This window comes from Sphaerodactylus townsendi, linkage group LG17 (assembly GCF_021028975.2).
Source record: "Sphaerodactylus townsendi isolate TG3544 linkage group LG17, MPM_Stown_v2.3, whole genome shotgun sequence".
NCBI lineage: Eukaryota > Metazoa > Chordata > Lepidosauria > Squamata > Sphaerodactylidae > Sphaerodactylus > Sphaerodactylus townsendi.
The window spans coordinates 23,401,996-23,414,128 of record NC_059441.1 but is presented as its reverse complement, the minus strand read 5'-3'; positions in this window follow the sequence as shown (position 1 = coordinate 23,414,128).

The window sequence follows — 12,133 nt, the reverse complement described above, 5'->3', positions numbered from 1 at the left end:
CTATGAACTCCCATTTCCTGTTGGGAGAAGCGCTTGAAGGGTTGAAAGGAGCCAAGGACAACCAAGACTGTGCTCTGTCCAATGCTTCTTCCTGCAGAAAAGGAGGGGCATCATCCTAGAGTGTAATGACTGATTTTGTGCCCTGAAAAACACTGAACACTGCAACCACCCCAAAGCTGCATATTCCTGTATTCTTTATTTTGCGCGAGTGACGCATAACCTGTCCTTGCCACCCCTGAAGGTGCGTATCGGAAGGTTTTGTTGAGCATCAAATAGATATTTCAAGAGGAAGAAGAGTTGGATTTAAACTCCACTTTTCTCTACTGTGAGGAAACTCAAAGCTGCTTACAACTCCTTCCATTCCTTTCCCCACAACAGACATCTTGTAAGGTGAGGTGGGGCTGAGAAAGTTCAGAGAGAGCCCAAGGTCACCCAGCAGGCTTCATGTGAAGGAGTGGAGAAACAAATCCAGTTCACCAGGTGAGAGTCCCCCTCTCTTGTGAAGTAGAGGGACATCAAACCTGACTCTCCAGATCAGAGTCCAGCTGCATTTAACCACTACACCGCCCTGGCTCTCAAAGCTGATCTTCTCAGCCATGAGGACTGGAAACTTGCTTCCTTTCCTTTCCTTTCGATTCTGAGCATCCAGTAGCTTATCAACACATATGCACATAAAGGAAGCTGAATATGAAAGGTAAGTCTCTTCTGGTAAGTTATGGCCTCTGCTTTGGGAACCCCCTGAGCACCCCAAAATGATGCACATTTAACCAGGAGCTGAGCTGTCCTAATGGGCTGGTGGCCTTGCAGCTCCTGATGTGCTCCAGTGGCATGCCTTGTGCTTGCTTCCATTTATCAAACTAATAGCACGCATTACCTCTATCTGGCCAGGTCTGACCCTCCCATCCGTTTTGTTCCTGAACGTTAAAACTGTGTGGGGGGGAAGTGAACTATCTGGGAAGTAACTAGATGTAATCCACATTTAATAGGCGTGCGAAGAAGCCAGGGCAGCCGGCGACCTGCATTTCCCGGCAAATAGGAATTTATCGAGATGCCTTCGCCTCCCCGGCTTAGGGATCGGAGGGCTCCGAATAATTGGTTTACTGACCTGTCAGCCTGGCTCGTTTCACAAAGAGCGCACCAAGTCCCTCCATCCGTTCACCCCGTTTTCGGTAAATATAATGGACAGCAAATCCCATTCGCTTTGGAATCCCCAGTAATTCTAATGGTAATATAAGCCGTTTTGGAGACACATGGGGAGGGGGCGTAATCTCTTTCTGGGCAAGTTTCCCTTCTTTCCTAGAACACCCACGCTAGCTGGCTGCCGAACACAAATGGAGATGGAGACCCTGCAATTTTGCAAGACGCAGCTACTGAGATGTGTTTTGAACAGCAGTTGAAATATGATTCGGCAATCATTGTTTTCTTCTGGCATATCTGTAGCCAAAAGAACACACCTCCTCTTCTTAAAAATCAGCGGAGGACAGGCAGTTGCAGAATTAATAAATATGACGTGCAGAAGACAAAGGAGAGGCTTCGGGAAAAGGAAAGGAAGAATCTGGATTTATGTGCTGCTTTTCTCAATCATAAAGAGTGACGAAGTGGCTCCTGAACACCTTCTCTTCTCCCCCTTCCACCACAACAGATACCTTGTGAAGTAGGTGGGGCTCAGAAAGTTCAGAGAGAACTGTGACCAGCCCAAGGTCACCCAGCAGGCTTCATGTGGAGGAGGTGGGGGAGGAGTAAGAAATCGAACCCAGTTCTCCAGATTAGAGTCCGCTGCTCTTAACCACTACACCAGGCTAGCCTGATCTTGTTAGATCTCAGAAGTTAAGTCCTTGGATGGGAGATCACCAATGAATACCAGGGTCACTATGCAGAGGAAGGCTGTGGCAAACCACTGCTGTTAGTTTCTTCCTCTGAAAACCCTGCCGAGTTGCCAGACGTCAGCTGCAACTTGACTAAGCTTTTCACGCCCCCAGTAGCCCATCTTGTGAAAGCGAATCCCTTCCATTGTGAAGTGTGGTGTTTAAAAAGCCTCCTTTTGGCATGGTTTGGTTTATTAGATTTATACCGCCTTTCCCCGGAGGGCTCAGGGTGGTGAACAACAGCTGCAAATAACAATATAAATAATCATAACATTAAATAACAGCCATCAAGAAACATAACACCAATAACATAGAATCAATAAATGAAGCATTATAACATATCATTCCAAACAACAATGAACATAGTGTTTTAAACATAGCATTATAAAAACAGTAATCATAACACCACATTAGTAATCATATTATAACAGAGGCATCAGTAATCATAACATCATACATTTATATAAAGCAACAATTCTCATGACAACATCACCAGCATCATAAACAACAATAGTAAGATTTTCTCTTCAGTAACACACTACAGAGAAACACAATGACCAAAGAACTAACCCCCAATAAAAACTACAGCTATGGTGGAACAAAAGCCTAGCTTCATAACAAATCTAAATACAAAACATATAACTTAACTAATCTACAATTAAACTAAACTGAACTGACTGTACTTAACACTAGCTGAATAACTTTGCAATAATAAAGTAAACACTACCAACAATAATAACATCAGAAACGGAAGGGAGACTCAATACAAGTCCCTAACCCATCCCCCAATTAATATCATTGGTTAAGCCTGAGTCCTAGTGTTGGGAAGGGAAGAGGGAAAAAATGGAAAAACAGGGTTTTCAAGACCTGATGTTAGAATGAAATTATGAAATTATATGTCTGGTTCCAGCTCATTTTTCTGACCTGACTTGCTAAGTGCTTTTGACCTAATGTTCTAGCGAAGGCTGCTGCTGAAATATGCACGCCAAATCCTTGTTGGCCAGTAGGGGGCAAACTTTGACTGGCAACACTCCATTGTTGGTTAAGGCGCCTCCAGCTCTTGTTAGAATTTCTTCCTGCAACTCCTCAAACAATGGAGTGAGTTTGGGAGCACCTGGGCATGCCAGCTTTGCTTTCCAGCTTGGATTGCACGTGGCAAAGCTATCTCCACCCCCACCCACCCCGGCTTCTGCTCGAGCACCAAAGCTCAACTCTCGTTTGCAAGCCGGACAGAGGGGTTTGGCTGGTCTCTGCCAGACTGCTTAGAGATGAAGTAATTGCTGCACCTCTTTCTGTTCTGTGATTGGGTCCTTCCTTTTTTTCTCCCTGTTTCCCCCCTGCCTTCCGATTTGACTTGCACCCTTTCTAAATGTAATTTTGGAAACAGTGCATGTCTAGCATGTTCCACATTTCAGTCCACAGCCCTTATTTTATTACCGATTTCTGATGTGCAGGAGCACGTGGGATCTGTCAGCAGCTGCATATGATTCTAGGCTAGACTACTAGATCCACATGGGGCTACCCTTGAAGGATTATCAGAAAGCCCATGGATCCAGAATTCATCCATCCAATAGCTGACAGAGACTGACCATAGCAATCTAACTCTGTACTGGCTTCGTGGTTTTCTATTCCATCCCCCTGAGGTCAATTTAAAGGGCCGAGGTTGGTCTTTAATGTTCTACACAGATTGGGACCACAGCATGCTAAGGTATGGTGATGGTTAAAATGTAAGATTATGAGCAAGAAAATCCAAGTTCAAATTCCCTCAGTCATGGAGCCCATTGGATTATCTTAAGTTATTGTGGTGTTGTGGTTAAGAGCAGCTGGATTCTAATCTGGAGAAGTGGGTTTGATTCCCCACTCCTCCACCTGAGTGGCAGAGGCTTATCTAGTGACCCAGATGTGTTTCTGCACTCCTACATTCCTGCTGGGTGACCTTGGGCTAGTCACAATTCTCTCAGAACTCTTTCAGCCCCACCTGCCTCACAAGGTGTCTGTTGTGGGGAGAGGAAGCTTGTAAGCTTCTGAGTCTCCTTAAAGGATAGAAAGGTGAGGTATAAATCCAAAACTCTTCTTCTTCTTCTTCTTCTTCTTCTTCTTCTTCTTCTTCTTCTTCTTCTTCTTCTTCTTCTTCTTCTTCTTCTTCTTCTTCTTCTTCTTCTTCTTCTTCTTCTTCTTCTTCTTCTTCTTCTTCTTCTTCTTCTTCTTCTTCTTCTTCTTCTTCTTCTTCTTCTTCTTCTTCTTCTTCTTCTTCTTCTTCTTCTTCTTTTCTCTCTCTCTCTCTCTCCCCCTTACCCAACCTGTCAGAATTCTCATGAGTCTAAAATGGAGAAGAAAACCATGCATGATGGCCAGAAGGGTACGGGGTGACTGATGTGATGGACCAGGGAGGGGGGCATTTTCATTGATCCTGTGGTTGTTTCTGGAATTTTGAGGGTGGCCAGTGGACATCTTCATATCATGGCTGCTGCTGGGAGGAACCACAAAATGGCAGCTGTGGGGTGTTGCAGCCAGTCACAAAAATATTGGGAGGTTCTAAGCCAGATGATGCTGTTAAGGAACTCACTGCAAGAAGAAGAAGAGTTATACTCTTCTTCTTCTTGCAGTGAGTTCCTTTTCTCAACCTTAAGTGAGTTCACTTTTCTCAACCTTAAGGTGTCTCAAAGCAGCTTACAAACTGCTTCCCTTCCTCTCCCCACAACAGACACCTTGTCAGGTAGGTGGGGCTGAGAGAGTTCTGAGAAAACTGGGACTGGCCCAAGGTCCACCCAGCAGGTTTGAAAGGAGGAGTGGAGAAACAAATCTGGTTCTCCAGATTCGAGTCCGCTGCTCATGTGGAGAAGGGAATCAAACCTGGCTCTCCAGATTAGAATCCACCACTTTTAATCACTATAGCAGGCTGGCAAACACACAGGTGATTTCTCCTGGGTTCTTCTGAAGCATGTCCTCCAGTAGTGAGGCCAAAGAAAAGCCAGGCCTGGGATATCTGGGGCCTCTACAGATGCTCTGGCACACTGTGTTTACCAGGGCCATTCCCTATTTCTCAGTGCCTGCCCTGTATAACTCACTGCTCCTGTTTCAGACTTTGGGGAATGCCTTATTGAAATGCTCTTTGCTTTAGAGAAGAAGCACATGGATGCCAGTCAAGCCTCCCAAAGTTGTTGTGGTGAAGTTTGTTACCTGCAACCTAACAACTGAGAGGTGACCATATGGTTTGACTTTGGAATAGATTTCCTGCTATTACAACTGATCTCCAGGGGACAGAGATTCATTTGCCTGGAGAAAATGGCTGCTTTGGTAGACTATGGCGTTAGGCCGCATCAAAGCCCCTCCCCTCTCGAAGCTCCACCCTCCAAAAGCTCCACCCCCAAAATCTCCAGGCATTTCCCATCATGGAACTGGTCACCCTAGATATGACAGGCAGGCCCTGGCTGTAAAACCCTTGTTGAGACTAAAGCACAACTTTTGTGGAAAACAAACAAACATGGTGCTGGATGAAGCCAGTTCGAGCAAAGCCTGGAGAAGAGAAGAAGGTTGGATTTATACCCCACTTTTCTCTCCTGTAAGGTGACTTACAAGCTCCTTTCCCTTCCTCTCCCCACAACAGTCACCTTGAGAGGTAGAAGAAGAGTTTGGATTTATATCCTCCCTTTCTCTCCTGCAAGGAGACTTAAAGGGGTTTACAGACGCCTTTCCCTTCCCCCCTCACAATAAACACCCTGTGAGGTAGGTGGGGCTGAGAGAGCTCCGAAGAACTGTGACTCGCCCAAGGTCACCCAGCTGGCATGTGTGGGAGTACACAGGCTAATCTGAAGTCCTCAGATAAGCCTCCACAGCTCAAGTGGCAGAGCAGGGAGTCAAACCCGGTTCCTCCAGATTAGAGTGCACCTGCTCTTAACCACCTGCTCTCAACCACTACGCCACTGTTGAGGGAGCTCCAAAGAACTGTGACTAGCCCAAGGTCACCCAGCAGGAACGCAGGAGTATGGAAGCATCTGGTGCACCAGAGAAGCCTCTGCCACTCAGGTAGAGGAGTGGGGAATCAAACCCACTTCTCCAGATTTGTGCGGCGTTCAGCTCAGCTTGGCCAAAGAGCCCCTCCGCCCAATTTGCACACGCACCCAGTGGCCGAGTGGCAGGCTGCCTGCTAACGGAGCTTCGTGTTTTATTCCCTTCATCAATCCACGCTTCTGTCTGGAGCAGGGTGGTTTCCATGGCATTCGCGGGAAGAAGTACCAGCCGAGGAATAATTCAGGTCTCCCTTCTCAACGGGGCTGAGAGGCAAGAATTCTGCCAGTGATATAGAACCCGTTTCCCCCTCCTCTGCTTTCGGTTCTGATAGCAAAATGGGAAGAGGGAGAGCCAGACTTGGATTTCAGTCCCTTTTCCTCCTCCTTCAGCATTTCAGCCTCTTGTTTCCCCCTCAGCAGCATGACTCTTAAATCAACCGTGGGTAGCAGAGGCGTATCTAGGGAAAATGTAGCCCAGGGTTTTCAGACCCCCCCCCCCCCCCGTATGGGAGGCCGCCCTTCTCCACCACAACCAAACAACATTCTTTTGTACCAGGTCTTGAAGTCAGTGTATGGACCATGGGGGGGGGGGGGAGGAGGAGGGGTATGAAGATGCCAGCCACAGATGCAGGCAAAATGTCAGGAGAAAATGCTACTAGAACATGGCCATGTAACCCGAAAACCACACAACACCCCAGTGATTCCGGTCGTGAAAGCCTTTGACAATACACAATATTAATACATTAACAATAGAGGTAAAAACCACTCTAAACTAAGCCATAACTGCTATCAAAATAAACCTAACAATACTACCCAATTTACTCCCGGCTTCCTGGACTCTCCTGCTGGCCTGACCTGTCTGTGTTTGAACTCTGCTCGGGCTGGCTCCCAGCCTTGGGTCCTGCCGCAGCTGCCACCACCTCTGAGCCTCGGCAGTGCTGGGGTTGCCATGGCAGCACATTGACCCTGCCCAGCCAACATGCCAAATGCCCAAAGTCATAGAAGGAAGAGGAGGAGGAGGAGGAGGGATTTGGATTTATACCCCATCTTTCTGTCCTGTAGGGAGACTCCAGGTGGCTTACAAGCTTTTTCCCCCTTCCTCTCCCCACAACAGACACCTTGTGAGGTAGGTGGGGCTGAGAGAGTTCAGAGAGAACTGTGACTAGCCCAAGATCACCAAGCAGGAATGTGGGAGTGCGGAAACACATCCGGTTCACCAGATAAGCCTCAGTCACCAGGGGGCATACATTGAAAATGCTGGGGGGAAGAATTAGGACTAATAAAACATTTCTTCACGCAACGTGTGATTGGTGTTTGGAATATGTTGCCACAGGAGGTGGTGATGGTCACTAACCTGGATAGCTTTAAAAGGGGCTTGGACAGATTTATGGAGGAGAAGTTGATCTATGGCCACCAATCTTGATCCTCTGTGATCTCAGATTGCAAATGCCTTAGCAGACCAGGTGCTCGGGAGCAGCAGCAGCAGAAGGCCATTGCTTTCACATCCTGCATGTGAGCTCACCAAGGCATCTGGTGGGCCACTGCGAGTAGCAGATTGCTGGACTGGATGGACTCTGGTCTGATTTAGCAGGCTCGTTCTTATGTTCTTATGTTCTTAAGGTGGAGGAGTGCGGAATCAAACCCAGTTCTCCATATTAGAATCCACCTGCTCTCAACCACTACACCACGCTGGGCCTCCGCAGTGCTGGGGTTGCCATGGCAGCACATTGACCCCACCCAGCCAACATGCCATCTGTCCAAAGTAATTGAGGGTGGGCATGTGGGCAGCCAACAGTGATGACACTGCCAGGTGTATACCCTGGCCAATGCTGTCGGGCAGAGGGGATAATGGGGTGGGTGGGTTTGCAAGTGAGAGAAGGATGCCCAGGCATGTGGGGGGCATGCAGGTTTGGGGGTGGAAAGGAGGGAACGAGAGAGGCTATGGCGATAGGTGGATGGGGACCCCTGTTTGCCCGGCCCCTTAAAAACACTGCAGCCAGCACTCTGCTGTTGCCTCGGGCCCTTGGCCGCAGAATTGGCAGAGCCACTTTCCCTGTTGGCATTTCCAGGTTCCCTGTAAGCACCGTCCAACAAAAAGGGGATTATCTTGAGCTTGTTAGATCCCTTGCAGGACGGGAGGATCCGCCTGCCTGCCTGCCTGCCTTGTGGGGGAAAAAACCTCAAAACACCGTTCTCTTCAGCGGGATTACAAGATAACGCGCCCGGAACGACATCAGCTCAGCCGGGTTTATGGATTATGTCAAAATCAAATTCCCGTAATCTCATCCGCCATCTGGCACTGGCGAAGGAGCCGGCAAGCCAGCCGGCTGTCAGCCTGCTGCCTGCTTCTGCAAAACAGCCTGCAGCCCGCCAGCTAGTGAGGCAGCGTGGTAGGGGGTGGGTTGCCAGCACTCTGGTGGCATGACGAAGCAGTGCCATCGCAGCCCCGGGCAGGGTTAATCTGATTCCTTCCACAGGCAGCATTGAACAAATCCAGACTCAAAGCAAAGCCTTTCCCTAATTCAGATGATTTAAGCACTGCGACGCCTGGAAATATAAACCACATTATATCCTAATTGCCATGATTTGCTTATTTTCTCCTTATGTTTACCAGGTAGTGCGACTTGCATTTATCAGTTTGGGTTCTGAGAACTTACAAACAGGGAAGGGCTTACAAATTGATTTGAGATGGAATTTCAAATGAATTCTGCTACATCAGTGTGCTATAATGATGAAGAGTGGCGGGCTCTGGAGAACTGGGTTTTGTGTTCCCTACTCCTCCACATGAAGCCTGCTGGGTGACCTTGGGCCAGTCACAGTTCTCCCAGAACTCTTTCAGCCCATGCAGAAGCACACAAACCCCAGCAACCCCATATTTGATTCCCCACTCCTCCACCTGAGTGGCAGAGGCTTATCTGGTGAACTAAATGTGTTTCCGCACTCCTACATTCCTGCTGGGTGACCTTGGGCTAGTCACAGTTCTCTCAGAACTCTCTCAGCCCTACCTACCTCACGTGTCTGTTGTGGGGAGAGGAAGGGAAAGGATCTTGTACAAGAGATAAAGATGGGGTATAAATCCAAACAACTCCTCCTCCTCCTCCTCCTCCTTCTCCTTCTTCTAAGAGCAGGTGCATTCTAATTTGGAGGAACTGGGTTCCACGCTCTGCCATTTGAGCTGTGGAGGCTTATCTGGGGAATTCAGATTAGCCTGTGCACTCCCACACATGCCAGCTGGGTGACCTTGGGCTAGTCACAGCTCTTCAGAGCTCTCTCAGCCCCACCCACAGGGTGTTTGTTGTGAGGGGGGAAGGGCAATGAGATTGTAAGCCCCTTTGAGTCTCCTACAGGAGAGAAAGGGGGGATATAAATCCAAACTCCTCCTCCTTCTCCTCCTCCTCCTTCTACTACTGCTACTACTACTACTATTATAGTGGTTAAAAGTGATTGATTCATATCGGGATAATGAGCTTTAACTCCCCACTCCTGCACATGAAGCCTCCTTGGTCCAGTCATGGTTCTTTCAGAACTCTCCTACCTCTTAAGGTGTGTCTCAGGAAAGGGAAAGTGATTGTAAGCCACTTTGAGGCTTTTTCAGTCAAGAAAAACAGGAGATTAAAAACTAGATATTCTTTTCCCTCTTCTTCTGGAGTGGGTTCAGAGGAGAGCAATGAGGATCTGGAGACCGAGCCCAGCAAGGAAAGTCTGAGAACTTGGGCATGCTAAGCTTGGAGAAGAGGAATTTATTGGGAATGTGATGGCTCCCTTTATTGTTGTGGTGGTTATTTATTTAGATTTCTACACCGCCTCTCCCCTTCTAGGCTTGGGGCTGCTCACATCATAGGAATGCAATATATTTTTAAAAATCTAAAAACACTATAAAACATTAAAATCAACAACAATAAATGCCTGTAATAAATACCTCTAAACAGTGGTGGGGTTCAGCAGGTTCGCACCACTTTGGCAGAACCGGTTGTTAAAATGGTTCTTGTAAACAACCAGTTGTTAAATTATTTGAATCCCACCGCTGCCTCTAAGTTGTCGGTTTCCTAACGTTCCGCCTCCCTAAGGGTTGCTGATGGGAAGTTTTAGAAAGAGCAAGGAGGGGAAGAGGGAACTCGGATGGTATCAGAGCTGCTTCATCTGTATGCCCGGTGGAACAGCCCTGTGTTGCAGGCCCTGCGGAGCTGTCCGAGGTCCTGCAAGGCTCTGATCTCATTGGAGTGAGCGTTCCACCAGACTGGGGCCACGGCTGAAAAGACCCTGACCCTGGTCAAAGTTAGCCACACTTCCTTTGGGCCAGGGACCACCAGTAAGTTATTATTTGCAAATCTAAGCACTGTTTTGGGGAATTATAGTAAGTATTTGAAAGGCTCCTGTTGGCAGCAGAGGATAGGGCTTACAATAATGGATTTAAATTATGGGTAGACATTAAGATTTTCTTATAGTGAGGATAGTTCAGTAGTGGAATCGACTGCCTAGTGAGAGGGTGGGCTTCCCCTTCTCTGGCAGTCTTCAAGTAGCAGCTGGACGAACAGTTGTCAGGGATGCTTTCAGCTAACCTTGCATTGAGTAGGGGGTTGGACTAGATGGCCTCTATGAATAATAGAATCATAGAATTGTCATGATATATAAAAATAGTGAAAAGTTCACATAAAAGGTCATTTCAAGTTAGCAGAAGGTGTGCCCAATCCAAGGACGGAGACAGTCAGTCTAGGGGCAAAAAGTAGCAAAGATTGACCTTTAACATGATTGATGAATTCAACTGTAATTCTAGACCAATGAGAGGCAGTTGCGTGGGCGGGGAAAAGTATCCCTGATGTATGCATTTGTATATGCTATGTTGAGTTGAGATAGAGACTGAGTTAAGTTCTGTATGTGTTCAGCTTTGTTATTGCTGAAGAGTTCTGTATAGTCTGATAGTCTTGTATAGATAGACTTGTGTAACCTTGCAACTGCTAAAGTAAAAGGCTTCCTATGGAAAGAACATCTTGAGTGAAGAGTATTCTTTTCCAAAGGTGATAGAAGGTTGCAGTGAGTGCAAGAAAACTAAACATTCTCATCTTACCAGAGTGACTCCGCTTTATACTCTGCTGATAAGAATCAATGCAGGAATACATAATCAAAACACTCCAACAGATGGCCATCCAGCCTCTCTTTGAAGATTTCCAAAGGAGACTCCGCCACACTCCGAGGTAGTGCGTTCCACTGTTGAACAGCCCTGGCGGTCAGGAAGTTCTTCCTAATGTTTAGGTGGAATCTCTTTTACTTCACCTTGAACCCATTACTCCTGGTCCTAATCTTTAAAGCAGCAGAAAACAAGCTTGCTCCCTCACCAACATGACATCCCTTTAAATATCTAAACATGGCTATCATGTTACCTCTTGACCTTCTCTTCACCAAACTAAACATACTCAGCTCCCTCAGTCTCTCCTCGTAGGGCATGGATTCCAGACCTTTTACCATTTTGGTTGCCCTCCTCTGGACCCATTCCAGCTTGTCAATATCGTTCTTGAATTGTGGTGCCTGTGCTGTACACAATATTCCAGGTGAGGTCTAACCAATGCAGAGTGGAGAGGTACAATAACATCTCTCGATCCAGACACTATACTGCCAGCTACAGGTTGGAAAGTGCCTGGAAATTTTGTAGTTGAGGCTGAGGAAGGTGGGGTTTGCGGGGTGTGTGTGTGTGTGTGTGTGTGTGTGTGTGTGTGTGTGTGTGTGTGTGTCAGCGTATGACATCATGGAGTGAACCTTCCAAAGTGGCCATTTTCTCCAGGGTAATTGATCTCAGTCGCCTCGATATCAGTTGTAACAACACATCTCCAGCCCGCACCTGGAGTCTGGCAACCTTATCTCTAGGGCCCATGAAGATCAGTGCATTCATATGAGCCACGAGATATTGGGCAATATACAGCATGCCATTTAACACACTCAGCTGTTAAGATTTCCTTGAATTATTGATACCCTGTTGTCCGGCAACCAATTTTAAAAGATACCTGAGAAAAATATTGCCTGACAACAAATCCGTGGAAGAGATACCACTGGGGAGCAAGCCCACATAGCACGCAGCAACTGGAGTAGAACCGTCAGTAATGCTTGTACATTGGTATGAGAACAGGACTCTCCAGTGCGGTATAGTGGTTAAAAGCAGCAGACTCTAATCTGGAGAACCAAATTTGTCCCCCCGCTCTTCCATGTGAAGCCTGCTGGGTAGAGTTGGGCCAGTCACCGGTCTCTTAGAACTCTCTCAGCCCACAC